The sequence below is a fragment of the Cucurbita moschata genome, unplaced genomic scaffold (genome assembly GCF_002738365.1).
Source record: "Cucurbita moschata cultivar Rifu unplaced genomic scaffold, Cmos_1.0 Cmo_Scf00080, whole genome shotgun sequence".
Lineage (NCBI taxonomy): Eukaryota > Viridiplantae > Streptophyta > Magnoliopsida > Cucurbitales > Cucurbitaceae > Cucurbita > Cucurbita moschata.
Window position 1 is genome coordinate 474,539 of NW_019268596.1, and position 21,379 is coordinate 495,917.

At 34.8% G+C, this 21,379-nt stretch overlaps 3 non-coding genes across 3 annotated transcripts; all 3 read left to right on the forward strand.

Annotated features, from left to right (window-relative positions):
• The first annotated feature begins 7,805 nt into the window (after positions 1-7,805).
• TRNAG-GCC lies at positions 7,806-7,876 on the forward strand. The gene has a single exon. It is a non-coding gene; the product is annotated as a tRNA-Gly (tRNA).
• A 1,314-nt stretch (positions 7,877-9,190) lies between these two features.
• TRNAD-GUC lies at positions 9,191-9,261 on the forward strand. The gene has a single exon. It is a non-coding gene; the product is annotated as a tRNA-Asp (tRNA).
• A 5,249-nt stretch (positions 9,262-14,510) lies between these two features.
• On the forward strand, positions 14,511-14,592 carry TRNAS-GCU. The gene has a single exon. It is a non-coding gene; the product is annotated as a tRNA-Ser (tRNA).
• Positions 14,593-21,379: the final 6,787 nt, after the last annotated feature.

Below are 21,379 nucleotides of genomic sequence, written 5' to 3' on the forward strand. Positions count from 1 at the left end.
ACCTCTAGTTTTGCAAAATCCAGCATTGTTGTCGCTTATCATTTGGTATCAGATCATTTGGTCGATGTTCTTTGGCCGCACTAGAGGTGAAATATCTTTATTGTTATTTTTTTTTTCCTTAAATTTTTTTTCTCTCTCAGATTATCGAAAAAAAAAAACAAACGTCTACATTCTTGACCTAGTACCAAAATCCTACCTTTGAGTGTTAAACACGAGTGTCCCTGAGTGAAATTTTTGTGAGAAGTGTGAAGAGGCCCCTTGATAACAAAATGTCACATAATGGAGAAGGAGAACCCGTACCAGATCTTAACACAACCATTCTTCAAGCTATTAAGATATGATGGAAATAATGATGGAAAGATAGACAAGAAAGAAGGGCGCAACAACAAAGACAAGAACGAAGATTACGAGAAGATGAAAGTATAGTAGTACAAGAAAGACAAGTTGAAGGAAGATGGAGAGGAAGAAATAACCCTGCAACTATTATGCAACCTAGAAGGATGGAAAGAGTACATGAAGATAGAGATGGAGGAGTTAAACTCAAAATCCCACCATTTTGTGGAACCGAAGATTCTGAGGCATACTTGCAATGGGAAAGAAAGATAGAGCATTTGTTTGATTGCAACACCTATAGTGAAAATAAGAAGATGAGACTTGCTTCGAATTTACCAATCATGTCGGTGATTGGTACCAACATCTCAAATCCGAGAGAAGAAGAAAAGAGGAGGATCCAATAGAGACTTGAGAAGAACTTAAAGAAGCCATGAGAAAAAGGTATGTTCCAAAACATTACGAAAGAAATTTGAAAACTAAATTGCAAGGTTTGAGGCAAGGAACAAAAAGTGTGGCAGAAAATCATCAAGAGATGGCCCGTTACCTCACGATCTCGTAGAGGTATTCACACCCTAGTTATAAGGAATGCTTCCTTCCCCTCTCAAACCGATGTTGGATCTTGAGAAATCGAACTGCGATGAAAAGATAAATTTAAAACGACGTACAACACCTGTGTCAGAAATTTCAAGATATTTACAAACGAAAAAAATTATACAACTAATTGATGTCCCAGATCGAATACAACTAACATACACTCCGGGTCGACACCCCTCTATGATAGTAGAGCTCCAGAGCATCTCTCCACCTTGACCAACTAGAAAAGGAGAAAGGTGTAAGTATAAAAATATACTTTGTAACCAACCTACTTGTAGGCCCTCGTTGCTTCCTTCTTCTACTAGGTTTCCACGACTTTCCTTTGGTCTATAGAAAGTTCGGGCCTACCCTTTATTGTGCTCTAAGCTACCGTGTAGGTCTGAAAGTTCTAATTGATTCCTCATTAATCATCTACCCTTGTTGTCCCGAGTGCCTCTTCGAGGTTCGTTCCTAAAACAAAAAAGTTGCTTTGGCCATGTCCAAATAATATGAAAGAGTTGGAAAATATAACACTGTAGTTTTGTAGTGGTTCGGTCAAACTCGACCTACACCACTCCCCAAGCGCCTCTTGAGAATTTTAAAAAACTTTTCTCGACTCTTTCCTCGGATCAAAGCCCAACCGCTACACCCCCTCTTTTTACGAGTTCAAGAGCAAACTCAATTCTTTCCACGGCTTAGGAACAAACAATTACAAGTATTTGAATTTTGTAGGAACACACCATAACCATCTAAAAGAGTAGATTTATAATTTGATCACTCACAACTATTTTCTCACAATAGAATAAAAAACTCTTTCAAGAATAAGATGAAAAAAATAAACTTGGAAGCTTGGAGAGAGCAACCATGGAAACTTTAGAAAAATTGAGATAAAAAAAAAATTATGAAATATGAAAGTTGTGTTAAAGTATAGGGGAGATGATGAGTTTAAATAGAGAAGTAGAAGCAAAAATAGGATTTAATATGGATTATTAGAAAGAGAAATGGGAGGTAGAACATTAAAACATTCTTGTATTTTATTGTGTTCAAACAAAAATGAAAGGTACACGATTAATAAAATTAATGCGAGAAATGGAAGGTGGACCAAAATATGTTTCCAAATTATATATATATATATATATATATATATATATATATATATATATATTTAAATATTTAAATATGATATAAAATTAATAAAAATAATGTGAATAACGATTTTTTTTTTTTTATAATTCAAATTATATATGATGTTATAAAACCTGGCTTTTAAAAGTAATTAAAAACTCCCTCTAAGTGTCCTACTTTGATTGGTCCATGATTCAATTTTGCCGCCACATCACCGAGTCAGACATTTTGTTTGGACCGTAACTTCTTCGTTTTGGCTCTGATTTGAGTAATAGAAAAACGCGTTGGAATCGTTATTTCCAACTTTTACACTGTAGACTGATAATTGTTAACAATTAGGTGTAGGTTTGTTATCATCAAAACATAACTTAATTAATTAATTAATTTGAAATTAAGGACCAAAAATCTCATATGACCTAAGTCAGTCCTATCAAACTCTTTCTTCATGAACATTTAAACTCCAATAATTTTTCATCATCTCCAATAAATAAAGATCATCAACATAAATGTCTACAATAAGAATTTTGCCTCCCTTCCTATTGATGAAGAGTGTCTGCTCATTGGAACTACTTTTGAATCCTTTCTTAATGAAGTATGATTCTTTTCAACTAAACCTATGTTATAGGTGCTTGTTTTAACCCATAGAGAGCCTTTTGGAGTTTGTACACCATCCCCTCACTTCCCATTTGGAATTAGCATTTTGGTTGTTCAACAAAAATATCTTCTTTTAATTCGTCAAAAAGTTGATTTGACATCTAACCGATAGAGTTTCCAATCTTTCTAGGCTGCAAAAGCAATTATCATTCTAACAGTATCTATTCTGGCCACAGGTGCATACACTTCCGTAAAATCAATTCATTACTCTTGTGTGTAGCCTTTTACCGTCAATCTTGCTTTGTATTTATCAACTTCTCCAGATTCATTTACCTTGCTCTTATAAATCCATTTCTCTCTTATTTTCTTTACTCCCCACCGGTAGAACCTCCAAGTTTTGTGTCTCATTTTTTTTTTTCATTGGATTTGATTTCTTCATTCATAACCAATCTCCATTTTGGACTTTTGACAACTTCCTCAAAATGCACCGGATCTAAAATCATTAAGAATTCCTTTTCTTCATCCTCTTCAGATAAGCCTTCACCGAAATTATAATATGCATACCATACAGGTGGATGTCGATTTCTCCCATCCCTTATTGACAAATTTTGTGCAATAGCTACTAGAAAAGTGTTATCAGCAACTAGTTCGACGGTTTCAGCAACTAGTTCAGTTGTTTCCTCCGTGATTACTCCCTCTTCGTTTTCAGCAACTGGTTCAATTGTTTCAGCAATCGGTTTTGTCCTTTCCTCTGTGATTTCTCCTTCTTCAGCTGTGTTCTCATAAATTTCAATATTTTTCTCAGTCCAATTTTGATCGAAGAATGACTAAGCCTGAAACCTAAACAATTTGAGTTTGATGATATTATTGAATATTGAACTTGGCTAAACAATTTGAGTTTGATGATATTATTGAACATTGAACTTGGCTTTTATAGCCTTACGAATAACTAAGAGAAATAAAGAGGAGATAAACTAAATAGCTAAAAATAATCTAACTATATGAAAAAAATGATGTTTATTTAACCAAATCAAATTATTCTAACACCTAAATCTAACATCCAGCTCTGTGTAGATAAACACGCTTTACAAGGAAAACACAAAGTTAAACACCTAGGGTTAAGACATAATGTATAATACATATATACAAGTAAAAAAACTCAACGGGGAGACAACATCCATTGATCACCCAGAACATATCTCATAATAGTCCATCCTCTTTTCTAACACAACATAAAGCATATAAAACAACATTAAAAAAACATATCATCGTAGAGACAGTTTTGTAATTTCTTACATCGTGCATAACATACTCATCTTTATTGCTCAATTGATATTCTAGTTATGCATATCCCATATCTAACTTTACATAATACATAAAACAACATGTTTCCCATAAATATCAACCAAGGGCATAATAGTAATTTTACCATCACATACATATAGTACATACTTATCCAAATACACCTTTCTCAAGTCCTTAACATGCATTTTCTAACCATCAAACGTAAGTAATGCTCTCATGCTAGCACGTCCTAGCAATCCCTAAAAGTATTACTTGCCTTAGGTTCTTGTGGTTACCTACTTGGATGATATATGTTTGCCTGAGCTAGCTTTTTCGCATGTTAGAAGTTCCAAAATTTTTGAAATTTCTCCCGTAGGTCCTATTAAAAGCACTATCATGGTCAGTATTAATATTGAAATGAAGAATTGTTAAATATAGGTCAAACGGGGGAAGAAGAGACTCACACAAACTTAAACGCACCGGGAAAGACTTTTCATACGCGATTTTACGCAAAACTATCACATGCAGAGGGTTGCTGCAAATAGGAATCAGCAGTCAAATCACTAGATTGGGTTCGAGTCGCACTTTCGATTTTGGTCGAAGGTTCACAAGTTGCAGGCGTGCAAGTCTCGAGTTATCACAGTTTATAGCACCAAAGGTCTTGCTTGGGAGATCCCAAGCCATTTCCACACATGATAGTAGCACTTGGATAGCCTCGTCGTGCTACACTGTTCGACCTAGACTTAACTTGATAGTAGCTATACCACTACCACTACAAAGGCTGCGAACTAAAGATGTACTAGAGGGGATATGAGGCTAAGACTAGTGATACCGTCACACTGCTACTATGTATGTTAAGTTTTCTAAGTCATCTTTCTCCTCGAAATCTACTAGGTTCTTAAGGGCATCTAGGTAGTTTAAAACTCCCCTAACCTTTTTAAGACTTTTCGGGTTAGCTTTTTGGAGCTAATCCAATTTTTTGAGTGCACACAAATCTAGACCCTTGATTGTTGCTTATGATATTGAGGTGCACAGCCTACAGAAAAAATACTAACCAAGATTTACTTGTAAATATTTCTGGTTGTAATGCCCTAATCTTAATTTGGTTCACTCATGCATGCTTGTTAGGGAGATATTCATATTGATTACCTACCGCATAGAACACATATTCTAAAAATCCCCTTGGTCATCTGAGGTCCGCTAGGTTGTTAAGAGGACTAGGTAGCTTCATGCTAACTTTCACTTTCAGGGTACCTGACTCCTCAAGTTTTCTTAGTTATTGTTGACCTCCACTCACAATCTTAAGGTACTCAGTCTACTAGAGGCATCCTGACCTAGGTTATCGTCCAGCCAACCTAACTCTAGCGCCCTAATCTGATCTCTGAGCAGAAAAGCATGCTCTATAAAGAGAACACACAATCAATCTCATGGAGCTAAACATACTATATCATGCACTCATACAAGCTCAACGGAGAGGTAAAATCCATCAATGGCTCGAAGCGCAGATTAAAATAACCCATTCTCCATTCTAGCATAACGAAAAATATTAAAATCGACATGCATCATAAATTCTTATCCTGGTGGTATTTTGGCAATTTTATATAACATACTTGCATTTTCATTTAGAAACGTCATTCCAAGGTTTTAAACATGAATATTCTAACTACCTAAGGTAAGATATGCTTGCATGCTTGGGATCCAGACAAGTATTACTTGAGAAAATTGTGCTGGCTATGCATGTCTTCTCAAACTATTTATTATTATTATTGTTATTTTTGTATCTTAAGAGCTCTGAAATTTGTGAGATTTTTCTACTAGGTCATAATTCAATTTAAAATAGGGTTAGTATCAAAATTAGAGTGGAAAATAATCGAATGGAGGTCAAACACGACAATAAAAAAAAAAAACTCATGCATTGCTCACGTGCATAGAAGGTTGTGCATGCACGAGTACATATGTGACTCTAGAGAAAACATGCATTACACTCTTGGTAGGTGGTGTTTTCTCATTGAATCGTAGGGATCAAATCGGGTCGGGGTTATTGGATCAAGTACATGGTTTCAGGTATTATTCGAGTTGAATGCAAAAGATCAGGTTGCGGTCTCGGGTTCTCCTCATAGTTGTAGCATGTCACAATCCTATATTTTTAATCATACGACATCATGATCTCAACACGCTCATGACAAGTATTTAGGTTTGTCTATGCATATTGAACACAACTTGTGCAGAATCTAAGCTTGTTCGAACACACACGCCGCCCGTGTGTTAATGCTCAATCATCCGCGACCTTAACTAACTTGCTTCTATACTAGGCCAAGCCATGCAACACAACTTTGCCTCTACTCAGAGTAAAGGTCATTCATATGTGTTGTTGCATCTTGATTTTGCATCTTGGTTCCTGACATGTCCTTCATGTCATGATGCCATCCTAAGTCCCATGATGCCATCGACATCGTATCTTACTCAGACATGTCAATCGAGGATGAAACCATGTTTCGCTTATATTGTCTAGGCCACTCAAATATCAATCCATCCAAGCTCTATTGAGGCATTGCACCCTCCCATAACCATGTCATATAATTTATTGACTTCATACCAAATAGCCTGTGCATATACAAACCTCTGACACATGGGTGAGGGCGCAGTGTCGGTACACTCATGTTGTCCAACACTATCCTTGAAAGACATATTTTAAAGCAAGACACCTAAGACACTAGTCTTGCAATGCTCCATCTTACTGTGACACAAGTATATGCTATAAGGTAGGTTGCATAGGCCATATGGTTAGGGGTGGTAGAGAGCTGACACCATACCTCCCCCCTAAAGTGCATTTTCAAGCATTTTTTGTCGAGTAGGAGTAAGCATGATTTTGACAAATAGTCATATGGTCTCATGGATGTGCTTCTAGTGGTATAATAGTACCCTACCATAGTATAGACTCAAGTTCGATTCTCAACTGTTGCATCTTGAAGATTAGCTATGATGATAATAGTGCATAATGTTTAAACTTCGGTTTTTAACAATATATCACCATGGAGCTATTTTTTTTTTTTTTAAATCGAGAGGTGAAACTAAAAATTAAGGGATTCAGAAGAACTTCATGACTAAAATACGAGTACGTTATGGATATGCCTAAAGGTGGATGCACTAGTGGTCTAGTGGTAGAATAGTACCTTGCCACGATGCAAACCCAAATTCAATTCTCGGCTCTTGCATCTTGAAGATTAGCTATTATGATATTAGTGCATAATGTTCAAACTTGGGTTTGTTACAATATATCATTTAACTTTGTAGATTTCACAAGAGGTGAAACCAAAAGTGAAGGGCTTCAGAAGAACTGCATGACAAAAATATGTGTACTTTATGGAGTACCCTACCACGATACGGACCCGAGTTCAATTTTCGGCTGGTGCATCTGGAAGATTAGCTATGATGATATTAGTGCATAATGTTCAAACTTGGGTTTGTCACAATATCGTTTATATTTATAGATTTCACGAGTAGCACTATCGAGCTTTTTTTTTTTTAAATCGTGAGGTGAAACTAAAAGCTAAGGGCTTCAGAAGAATTGCATGACCAAAATATGAGTAAGTTATGGATATGCCTGAAGGTGCATGCACTAGTGGTCTCGTGGTAGAATAGTACCCTGCCACGGTATAGACTTGGGTTCGATTCTCGACTGGAGGTGCATCTTGAAGATTCACAATGATGATATTGTGCATAATGTTCAAACTCAAACTTAGGTTTGTCACAATATCGTTTATATTTATAGAATTTACGAATAGCACTATCAAACTTTTTCTTTTTTTAAATCGTGATGAACATAAAAGTTAAGGGCTTCAGAAGAACTGCATGACAAAAATACGAGTAAGTTATGGATATGCCTGAAGTTAAATGCACTAGTGGTCTAGTGGTAGAATAGTACCCTGCCACGGTACAGACCCGAGTTTGATTCTCGGCTGGTGCATCTTGAAGATTGGCAATGATGATATTAGTGCATGATGTTCAACCTTCGGTTTGTCACAATAGCGTTTATATTTATAGAACTTACGAGTAGAACTATCGAGCTTTTTCTTTTTTTAAATCGTGAGGTGAAACTAAAAGCTAAGGGCTTTAGAAAAATTGCATGACAAAAATACGAGTAAGTTGTGGATATGCCTAAAGGTACATGTACTAGTGATTTAGTGGTAGAATAGTACCCTGCCACGGTACAGACCCGAGTTCAATTTTTTGTTGATGCATCTTGAAGATTGGCAATGATGATATTAATGCATGATATTCAAACTTGGGTATCAAACTTTTTCTTTTTTTAAATCGTGAGGTGAACATAAAAGTTAAGGGCTTCAGAAGAACTGCATGACCAAATTACGAGTAAGTTATGGATATGCCTGAAGGTACATGCACCAGTGGTCTAGTGGTAGAATAGTACCCTGCCACGGTACAGACCCGAGTTGCATGACCAAAATACGAGTAAGTTATGGATATGCCTGAAGGTACATGCACTAGTGGTCTAGTGGTAGAATAGTATCCTACCGTTGTACAGACCCGAGTTTGATTCTTGGCTGGTGCATCTTGAAGATTGGCAAAGATGATATTAGTGCATGATGTTTCAAATTTGGGTTTGTCACAATATCGTTTATATTTATAGAATTTACGAGTAGCACTATCGAGCTTTTTCTTTTTTTAAATCGTGAGGTGAACCTAAAAGTTAAGGGCTTCAGAAGAACTGCATGACCAAAATACGAGTACGTTATAGATATGCCTGAAGGTACATGCACCAGTGGTCTAGTGGTAGAATAGTACCCTGCAACGATGTAGACCCGAATTTAATTCTCGGCTCTTGCATCTTGAAGATTAGCTATGATTATTATATTAATGCATAATGTTCAAAATTTGGTTTGGTACAATATTTCTTTTAACTTTATAGATTTCACGAGTAGCACTATCGAGCTTTTTGTTTTTATATCGAGATGTGAAACAAAAAGTTAAGGGCTTCAAAAGAACTGCATGACCAAAATATGTTTACTGTATGGAGTACCCTGCCACGATACGAACCCGAGTTTCATTCTCGACTGGTGCATCTTGAAGATTAGCTATAATGATATTAATGAATAATGTTCAAACTTGGGTTTGTCACAATATCGTTTATATTTATAGATTTCACGAGTAGAACTATCGAGCTTTTTTTTTTTAAATCGTGAGGTGAAACTAAACGTTAAGGGCTTCAGTAGAACTGCATGACCAAAATACGAGTACGTTATGGATATGCCTGAAGGTACCTGCACCAGTGGTCTAGTGGTAGAATAGTACCCTGTCACGGTATAGACCCAAGTTCGATTTTCGGCTGGTGCATCTTGAAGATTGGCATAATGTTCAAACTTGTGTTTGTCACAACATTGTTTAAATTTATAAATTTCACGAGTAGGACTATCGAGCTTTTTGTTTTTAAATCGAGAAGTGAAACCAAAAGTGAAGGGCTTCGGAAGAACTGCATGACCAAAATACGAGTACGTTATGGATCTTCTATAAGGTAGATGCACCAATGGTCTATTGGTAGAATAGTATCCTGCCACAGTACAGGCCCGAGATCGATTCTCAATTGGAGCATCTTCTTGAAGATTAGCTATGTTGATATGAGGTACATACTTGAGTTCGATTCTATGTTGGAGCAATGACGTGCATTTATACAAAAGACAGACACTTTTAATCCCTATTTCCCTTTTTCTTTAAAAATGTATATGGTATTTAATTTCTTGTGGTGTGTTATATCAAAGATTTGAGTTTTTCTCAACACTAATACCTCAACATTAAACAAGATATTGGTGTTGAGAAATAGAGCCAAATTTACAACAGTAACATAAATTTAAAACAATCCTTATTAAGTTAACAAATTTACATTTGGAGTTAATTTCTCATTTCTTATCCCTTTAGGTTGGTTGATGTATTTATTTTAACCTTGAGTTTCAATTTTATTCAAAATATTCGAAATGATATTAAAATTTGATTTATCGGCAACTGCATACATGACATGATTACTATGCATGAAAGAATTCATTTACAACGTTTCATAAACGGTGCTATAGGCTTAAATGTTCATAATAAATTTATTAAAACAATATTGTTATGGATGGAAAATAGATAAGATGAGTTTAAATAGTGCCCTTGTCTAACCTAAGGATCATTAAAAATAACATGAATGCAACTACCTTAACTTTGGTTCCTTGGCCTTCAAAGCGACGTTGTCATCTGTAAATGGGTGTCTTACCTTTACATGAAAATAAGAGTATCATATGGTTTGAGTACTTTAATAAATACTCAATAAGTAACCTCAATGTTAGGGTCGGAAAATGAATCATGTGTAACATAGTTGGACCTATCCTTTCATAAATGCATTGTGACATGGGTTTGGGTTTGCTTTTCAGTCCGAGCAGGGTTGAATATGTTGTACTATCCTACACACAACCCATGAATGTGCACATTGGCCACCAGGTAGGCTCGTATAAGAGTACTCTGTGGGCTGGCTCGTCGAGCTTGTGCACACTCACACTACCAAATACCATGAAGGGAAAAGACCCACATAATATCATAAGGAACATAAAATTGTAAGGAATGTGTCTGTACTAATCATAACGGGAAAGTATCTCGATGCACCTCCCATTAATAATACATAATTTTCTAATGTCTCATAGTCATAGAGGGTACGTATTAACATAGTTTACATGACATGATACATGAAGGTTCATGCATCAAATAATATCGAAAACATAACATTGTTCTATGACATAACATAATCCTAGAATAGTGTATATGATATCATAGCATCACTTGTATGCAACATAACAACATAATTCTCCATTTATTATTCTCTAAAAAAAATAGTCATTTTAAATAAATTTGTTAATATATACGTTTTATTTTTAGATATAAACTATTCATTGGTTTTGATCAACTCATGTTATTAGAAATTGAAGTAGAACCACGTTGCCCTAAATTGAACTCATTTCATCTACTCTAGTAAGAAAAATATAAACTTAATCTGTGCCTAAATTATAAACCAAAAATTTGATAACATAATTTTAAAATCTAAGAAAAACAACACAAAAATATAGTCCAAGTCATAAATTAATAGTTGAATCAACAATAATGTTGGGAAATGAGACAAAAATAAAGCAACCCTAATGACATAAATAAATGTGTTCAATTAGCGGAAAAAAAAAAAACCTAATCCAAAAGTAAAAGACATTTGTTATTACATAAATCAAACAAAGGAAAGCAACACATTCAACCCTTGGAAGACATCAAACCCATTGGAGTTTGGAATGGAAAATATATAGATTTCTTTATCTTTAGAAACATATAAAACTTAGAAATGGAACTTAAAAAATCTCTCTTTGAGGCAGGCGGGAACGAGACAGGTCAAGGGAGTTAGGAGGGGACAAGAATGGAGAATATAATCTCTGTCTCTAGTCCTAATTATGTAATAGGGAAAATTTTCTCCTCACTCCTTCCCTCATTCCCTGTTTAAAGATTACTATGGAGAAATACATTTTGAACACTCAACTGATGTGTGAACCATTTTCGAGAAGTAGCAATAGTAAGTAAGCAACGAAGTGTACTAAACTTTGTTGTATTAGAAAATGTCTCTTTGTAATCAATATCTTCAACCTGAGTATACCCCTTTACTGCCGGATAAACTTTATAACGTTCAACAGAACCATCAGAGTTGTGTTTAATCTTGTACACCCAACGATAGCCAATAGCTTTATGGCCAGGTGGTAGAGGAACGAGAGACCAAGTATGATTACATTCCAAAGTTGCAATTTCAGCATTCATAGCCTGTTGCCATAATGGGTCGCCAACTACCTCATCATAAGTTTTAACTTATGTCGGGCTGTAATAAGAGATACAAAAGCAGGTTGAGTAGGAAAAACACTAGAGAAAGAAAGGTAATGATGAAGGGGATGCCTGGTGCTCATGTTGGGACTTGAGCTAGAGGTTAAATAATTGGCTGCATAAGACATCTCATAATTATTATGTCAAGCAGGAGGTTGTTTGGTACGAGTAGAACGTCGGAGTGAAACTGGTGTATCAGAAGGGATAGGATTATAATTAGTGGGTGAATCTGGAGAAGGAATAGAAAGTGGAGGAGATGACGAAATAGAAAGTGGAGGAGATGACGAAATAGAAAGTGGGATAGGATTAGAATAGATGTTTGAGTAGGATGAATCATAAAGTGGTAAAACGAGAGTCGAAGGAACTAATGTCAAAGTTTGTGAAGCTGATGAAAAAGGAAAAACATCTTCACATAATTTAACATCACAATGGATAAATAGTTTGTGAGCTTGCATGTCATACAACTTGTAGCCTTTGTAACCACAAGTATATCCTACGAAAACACAAGGAATTGCCCGAGGTTCAAATTTTTGCTTAGGATGTACTACACTTGCATAACATTTACATTAAAAAGCTTTAAGAAGATGAAATGTAGGTGGTTGTTTGTAGAGTGCTTCAAGGGGTGTTTTGTTAGATAAAAATGGTGATGGTGTTCTATTTATAAGATTAACAACAATTAAAATGCACTCTCCAAAAAATTTAAGTGGGACGTGTGACTGAAAGAGGAGAGACCTAGCTACATTTAGGATATGATGATAGCTACATTTAGGATATGACGATGCTTACGCTCTATGGCTCATATTTGTTGGGGAGTATAGACACAAGTGCGCTGAAATTCAATGCCACACAAAGTAAAAAATGGTTGTAAAGACAGAAACTCAGTCCCATTGTCTGACCGTACTATCTTGATAGTAGTATGAAATTGAGTTTGAACGAATTTAACAAAGTTCATAAACAAATGATGTTGCATAAGAAAAACCCAAGTACATTGAGTAAAATCATCAACAATAGTGAGAAGAAAACGCAAACCAAAATGGATAGGAATTTTATGAGATCCCCAAACATCACAATGTAACATGTCAAAGGTAGAATGTGTTGTTATTGAACTTCTTGAAAAAAAACAACCTAGTTTATTTTGCTAACGTGCAAATACTACAGTTATGAGAAAAAGTAGCATTATTAAGATGAAATTGATCCGTTAGAAATTTAAAACAGGAAAAAATAAATAGAATGACTTAGGCGTAAATGCCACACATTAGATGATTGAGATACTTGATTAGTTAAAGATTTGATTGGAGATTAAGAAATATGATAGAGACCTCCAAATTGTTTACCCGCGCCAATCATCTTCCCTTTAGCCAAGTCCTGCATAACACAAGAATCAGGATAGAAGGTGACACAATATTTCAAGTCATTGGTAAGTTTGCTAATGGACAACATGTTTAAATTGAATGGAGACACACATAAAATATTGTTTAATTTAAGGCCAGGATTAAAGAAAACATTGACCGTAAGTGACACATGTGTTGTTCCTTCGTTAGGCAATTTTATTGCAAATGTTTGCAGCCTTTGGTTCAGTCATAACAAAAGCTTTGGATACTATATGATTCGAAGCTTCACTGTCGAGAATCCATGAATTAGAACTAATAGAGTTAATGGATAATGTAGATACTAGAAATAATCCATGAATTAGATTTGTCACGACCCAATTTTTGAGATTTCGAGAAATGGAACTGCAGCGAAAAGATCAATTTTGAAAAGACAAACAGCACCTGTTCAAAGAGAATACAACTAATTGATGTCCCACGTGAAATACAAGTAACAAACATTTCGGGTCGACACCCCTCTACTAGTGTCTCTTCAAGACTACTATTCATAAAACCATAAAGTCATTTTGAATAAGTGGTCAAGGTGTGTGCTTGCTAATCAAACCATGTTTCCCAACAAGATTTGACGAAAAGAATTCAAAATCGAACCCAAAAAATTATACAACTAATTCATGGCCCAGGTCGAATACAACTAAAACACTCCGGGTCGACACCCCTCTATGATAGTAGAGCTCCAGAGCATCTCCCCACCTTGACCAATACACTAGAAAAGGAGAAACGTGTAAGTATAAAAATTTACTTAGGAACCAACCTACTTGTAGGCCCTCATCGCTTCCTTCTAATAATAGGTTTCCACGACTTTCCTTTGGTCTATAGGACGTTGGGCTTACCCTTTACTGCGCTCTAAGCTACCGTGTATGTCCCGAAGTTCTAATTGATTCCTCATTAATCATCTACCTTTGTTGTCCCTAGTGCCTCTTCGATATTCGTTCCTAAAGCAAAAAAGTTGCTTTGGGCGAGTGGTTAAGGCATGTGCCTGCTAAGTACATGGGGTTTCCCTGCGAGAGTTCAAACTTCTCAAGCGATGAAAAAGATAAATATTTTACACTTTAATCAACACTCCGAGTCGAAACCCCTTTGTGGTAGTAGAGCTCTCGAGAAGCTCCCCACCTTGACCAGTACACTAGAAAAAATTATCGCTTCCTTCTTCTACTAAGTTTCCATCTCCCACGTTGACCAGGGAGAAAGGTGTAAGTATACAAATATACTTAGTAACCAACCTACTTGTAGGCCCTTTGTATGTCCCGAAGTTCTAATTGATTCCTCATTAATCATCTACCATTGTTTTCCCTAGCCTCTTCGAGATTTGTTAAACAAAAAGTCGCTTTGGTCGAGTGGTTAAGGCGTGTGCTTGCTAAGTACATGGGGTTTTCCTGCGAGAGTTCGAATCTCTCAGGCGACGAAAAGTTTATTTTTTTCTAATTCTCCGGAAAGGATTAATTTAAACCCTCTAATAGTCATTTTTTCGTTATTGTCAAATTGATTGATAGTACTAGCCAAAGGCCACCGCTAAAACATGTTGTCCACTTTGGCTCCTTACTTCACGACCTCATAGAGGTATTCACACCCTTATGTGTGGAATGTTTTGTTCCCTCTCAAATATGTTGAATCTGGGATGGAAGCGATGAAAAGATAAAATTTTTTACACTCTAAAAGACATACAACACCTGGGTCAGAAATTTCAAATTTATTTACATACTGGAAAAAGGGCTTGGAATACAAAAGAATTCAAAATCAATCGAAAAAATTATACAATTAATTGATGTTCGAGGTCGAATACAACTAACATACACTCCGAGTCGACACCCCTTTGTGATAGTATAGCTCCCGAGTATTTCCCCGCCTTGACAAGTAACTGAACTAGAAAAGGAGAAAGGTGTAAGTATAAAAATATACTTAGTAACCAACCTACTTGTAAGCCCGCATAGCTTCCTTCTACTACCAGGTTTCCACGACTTTCCTTTGGTCTACAGGAAGTTTGGGTTTACCCTTTACTGCGCTCTAAGCTACCGTGTAGGTCTCGAAGTTCTAACTGATTCCTCATTAATCATCTACCTTTGTTGTCCCTAGTATCTCTTCGAGATTCAATCCTAAAATAAAAAAGTTGCTTTGAACGAGTGGTTAAGGCGTGTGCCTACTAAGTACATGGGGTTTTCTCGCGAGAGTTTGAATCTCCTAGGCGACGAAAAGTTCATTTTTTTGTAATAGCAAAGCGACTCGTTTATAAGGAATACTTTTTTATAAGATATTGTCCACTTTGTCCCGTTACCTCACGATCTCATAGAGGTATTCACACCCTAGTTATAAGGAATGCTTCCTTCCCCTCTCAAACCAATGTTGGATCTCGAGAAATCGAACTGCGATGAAAAGATAAATTTAAAACAACGTACAACACCTGTGTCAGAAATTTCAAGATATTTACAAACGAAAAAAATTATACAACTAATTGATTTCTGATATGAATCCAACAACTTATCACTTCCGTGTACACGAACGAGCAATTGCAAGAAGCAATACAAAGAAGATTCAAGAATCAAATCAAGAAAATATTGGAGTGACTCATATTGGAAAGTAATACGAAGACTTGGCTTTGGTAGTTGAACTTCCAATTAAGACAATTTATGAATTACCTTATTTTCTTCGATTTGTATTTAATAGCATTTATTAGCATTTATTAGTTGTTGGTGGCTGAAATTTATTTTCTTAGGGTTATGTTTTGGGCCTATTTAGAGGCATGTAATATTCATGTTTGGATGTTTTTTTTGGTTGAATACAGACAAAACCTTTGTGTTTTTCTTGATACCCTTTTGGTGTTATTCTTTTTCAAACCTTGCTTTAGGTTTGATGTTTAAACCGATTCATTGAATTAGTTTTGATCAAGCTAATTCTGGAGTGAATTATCTTGGTATCTAAAAGTGACCATCATAGATTCCAAGTTCGATCTAAGAGTCATTCATCTTCTAACCAACTCTTGGTTGGAATCAATCCGTTAAGTTAGCTTTCTCTGTGAACGTTTTGGCAGGGATTCTAGAAGGACCTCTAGTTTTGCAAAATCCAGCATTGTTGGTGCTTATCATTTGATATCAGATCATTTGGTCGATGTTCTTTGGCCGCACTAGAGGTGAAATATCTTTATTGTTATATATTATTTCTATCAATTTTTTTTCTCTCTCAGATTATCAGAAAAAAAAAAAAAAACCAACGTCTACATTCTTGACCTAGTACCAAAATCCTACCTTTGAGTGTTAAACACGAGTGTCCCTGAGTGAAATTTTTGTGAGAAGTGTGAAAAGGCCCCTTGATAACAAAATGTCACATAATTGAGAAGGAGAACCCGTACCAGATCTTAATACAACCATTCTTCAAGCTATTCAAGATATGATGGAAATGATGATGGAAAGATAGGCAAGAAAGAAGGGCGCAACAACAAAGACAAGAACGAACATTACGAGAAGATGAAAGTATAGTAGTACAAGAAAGACAAGTTGAAGGAAGATGGAGAGAAAGAAATAACCATGCAACTATTATGCAACCTAGAAGGATGGAAAGAGTACATGAAGATAGAGATGGAGGAGTTAAACTTAAAATCTCACCATTTTGTGGAACGGCAGATTCTGAGGAATACTTGCAATGGGAAAGAAAGATAGAGCATTTGTTTGATTGCAACACCTATAGTGAAAATAAGAAGACAAGACTTGCTATTGCCGAATTTACCAATCATGTCGGTGATTGGTACCAACATCTCTCCACCTTGACCAACTAGAAAAGGAGAAAGGTGTAAGTATAAAAATATATTTGGTAACCAACCTACTTGTAGGCCCTTGTTGCTTCCTTCTTCTACTAGGTTTCCACGACTTTCCTTTGGTCTATAGAAAGTTCGGGCCTACCCTTTATTGTGCTCTAAGCTACCGTGTAGGTCCGAAAGTTCTAATTGATTTCTCATTAATCATCTACCCTTGTTGTCCCGAGTGCCTCTTCGAGATTCGTTCCAAAAACAAAAAAGTCGCTTTGGCCATGTCCAAATAATATGAAATTAAGAAAACCTAAAATAATACAAATGTCCAAATAATCATATCAATGCATTCTAATATATCATCATAAAATCCCCATCCGAATATCCAACCAATTTAAACTCAACATTTCTAGGATACTATCATCCTAAATTAATAGTCAGAAGCAAATATTTAAATATTCTTTTAAGTGCATGTAAATGAGATTCCTTGGGACAGGATTGAAACCTAGCACAAAGACATACACTAAACATAATATCTGGTTTACTAGTGGTCAAGTAAACTAAAGATCCAATCATACCTCGATAAGATTTAATATCCATACATTTACCTTTTTCATCCTTGTCAAGCTCAGTGGATGTGCTCATTGGAGTTTTTGCAATCTTACCTCCATTGAACTTGAAGCTTTTGAGTAAATCCTTAGTGTATTTCTCTTAAGATACCATCTTTGAGTTGTTTTATTTGAAGTCCGAGAAAGAAACTAAGCTCTCCCATCATACTCATCTCAAACCCATTATGCATTCATTTAGAAAATTATTAAGAAGGATTAGTAGAACCAAATATGATATCATCAAGATATATTTACACTAATAGCATATCATTTTCTTTAATATTAATAAAAGAGCAGTGTCGAGTTTACCCGTTTTAAAATCATTCCGAATAAGAAAATTACTAAGTCTAACACAAGCTCTTAGAGCTTGTTTAAGCCATAAAGAACCTTTTTCAACTTACACATGATGTGGAAAATAAAAAATTTCAAATCCGGAAGATTGTTCTTCGTAAACTTCCTCCATGATATACCCATTTAAGAATGAACTTCTCACATCTATTTGATACAATATAAAATTTTTGTAAGAAGCAACAACAAGTAACATTCTAATAGTTTCTAATCTAGCAACCGGTGCAAAAGTTTCTTCATAGTCTATACCTCCTCCTGACAATAACCTTGAGCTACAAGCCTAAATTTATTTGTAATGATATTCTCATTTTCATCAATTTTATTTCTAAAAACTTCTAATAATGGAAATATTAGAGGACCGAAGGACTAATTCCAAAACTTTGTTCCTTTCAAATTGATTAAGTTCATCTTGCTTAACTAAAATCCAAAACTCTTCATTTTCAGCATTCTTAAGTCTTTTTTTGTTAAATTTGAGAAACAAAAGCAAGATTATCAAATAAATTAATAGAAGAACGACTTTTCACTTGTTCGAGATCACCAATAATCAAGTCCTTGGGATGAGATGAGGCATATCTGAAGAAATTTCTTCCTTCTTCTCATTTGAGCTCACCTCTTCTTTACTTGAAATAGTTTCTTTGCCTTTGTCATTGACAAGTAAATCTCCGGAATTTCTTTCTAAATCATCACTCTAAATATACTCATTAGAAAGAGTATTACATTGATCTAGTAAATTCTTTCAAAGTACCTGTGTTCCTTTCAACTGGAGTCCTTGGACAAGAGAAGTCATGATAAAAAGCATTATCTTTGTAAAATATTTCAAATGCTAAAGTATCCAATTCTCCCCAATGGTCCCTCCTAATTTTAGTAATTAAAAAAAAATATTCAAAACATCATTCTTATGTTTTATGGTTAAAACCCAAATAAATCTCCAAAAATATCAACCATCACAGGCATAGTAATTCCCTCCTTATGTAGCTATTTTAGGAGGGCCCAATAAGTCCATACCTAATAGTTGAAGAGGTCTAGTACAAATCACATTTTTTGAGATATTTGAAATCAAGTACATACTAGCGTGTCCTAATCTTCTATGCCATAGCCAAGAGTTATTGTGTAAAGCCGAAAGACATTTATCTTGTAGGACAATAATTTAAATCATTAGTTTACACACTGTCATCTCTTTTTCCAACGAACAAAACTTTTTTATCAGTAACATTTTTAATTATGCAATTATTTTTATCAAATATAACTCTAAAACCTTTATCACATAATTGACTAATGCTCAGCAAGTCATGCTTTAAACCATCAGTTTAAAATAGATTTTCAATAAGGGTACAAGTGTCATTAGCTACAGTACCCTCACCAATTATTTTACCCTTCTTGTTATCACCAAAGGTTATTAAGCCACCATCCTTCTTGGAAAAATTCATAAACTTGAATTGATTTCTCATCATGTGTCAACCACTATCCAAGTACCACTTATTTTTATTGGAGGCTTTCAACCAAACCTCATCATCTTGTTCATCCTCTTTGTCACTATGAACCATGAAGCAAAAATTTGCTACTTTTTCATCACATGCACTTTCATCACAATCAAGTAGTGTAGCCCTCATTGCTTTTTCCTTGGATTTCTTAGATGATTGAGGAGAGACAATCCATTCTTATGACCCTGCTTTTTACATTCATAGCATATTATCTCATCATGTTTTCATAGCATATGACCCTGCTTTTTTCATCCTGCTTTTTTTTATATTTATGTGTGAAGTAGGCAACATCATCTTCATCAGGGGCTTCCTCATTGTCCGAGTCAACTTCCAATGTGATGGACTTTAGGACTATTCTTTTCTTCTTTTTGGATTCCTCTATCATGTGCTCATTCATGGTAATCTCATGTGTCATGAGAGAACCAACAAGTTCATCCAAAGGAAGCTTTGTGAGATCCTTTGCTTCCCAACTTTTAGGAAGAGACCTCAGAATTTTTCTTACATTTTCCGGAGTAGAATATATTTTTCCAAGATTTTTCAAAGCATTTAGAATATTAGGAAATCTAGTAAAGATATCACGATAGATTCATAATTTAAATAGTTCATAATTATAAACTAACATGTTAATCTTTCTTTCTTTAACTTGATTTGTTCCCTCAAGAGTTTTTCAAGTTTCATACCATAGATACTCTACTAAATTCATCCTTACTTAGGACATAATAAAGACATTTGTAACATTAGTATTAAAATAACACTTTTTCACTCATCAAATTCATCCTCCATTTTATTATTGGGATGTAAGGGTCTTTGCTAACACTTAACCATAATTGATAACTGATAATCAACGGATTGCAAACAAATTAGCTTTACAATAAGTATAATTTGTTCCATAAAAGTAAGGAGGCCTAGAGATTGATTGTTCTTCACAAAAACCATTATTAACACGTAGGTTTACCATAAACTCTAACAATAAAGTTTACATAAAAAATCTATAAGAACAACCTGCTCTAATACCAATTGTTGGATCGGTATGGCAACCCTAGAGGGGTTTATTGATTAATTTTTTTTATTATGCTTTATTTTTTTAAAAAAATAAGTAGAAGATGATAATTAATACAATAAAGTAGTTCAAGAAATAACAATAAGCAATTATGAAAAACTTATAACATGGAATAAATCACAATAACAATTTCGAGATTAAACATGAAAGAGTTGGAAAATATCACATTGTAGTTTTGTAGTGGTTCGGTCAAACTCGACCTACTCCACTCCCCAAGCGCCTCTTGAGAATTTTAAAAAACTTTTCTCAACTCTTTCCTCAGATCAAAGCCCAACCGCTACACCCCGCTTTTTTTACGAGTTCAAGAGCAAACTCAATCCTTCCCACGGCTCAAGATCAAACCATTACAATTATCTGAATTTTGTAGGAATACACTATAACCATCTAAAAGAGTAGATTTACAATTTGATCACTCACAACTATTTCCTCACAATAGAATAAAAAACTCAGATGAAGAAAAATAAATTTGGAAGTTTGGAGAGAGAGCAACAATGGAAACTTTAGAAAAATTGAGATAAAAAAAATTATGAAATATGAAAGTTGTGTTAAAGTAGAGGAGAGATAATGAGTTTAAATAGAGAAGTAGAAGCAAAAATAGGATTTAATATGGATTATTAGAAAGAGAAATGGGAGGTAGAACATTAAAACATTCTTGTATTTTATTGTGTTCAAACAAAAATGAAAGGTACACGATTAATAAAAATAATGCGAGAAATGGAAGGTGGACCAAAATTTGTTTCCAAATTATATATATATATATATATGTATATATATATATATATATATAAATATATAAATATAATAATATAATATAAAATTAATAAAAATAATGTGAGTAACGATTTTTTTTTTTTTTTATAATTCAAATTATATATGATGTTGTTATAAAACCTCGCTTTTAAAAGTAATTAAAACTCCCCATTTATTATTCTTTCAAAGTTGTAAGTGTTCTACTTTGA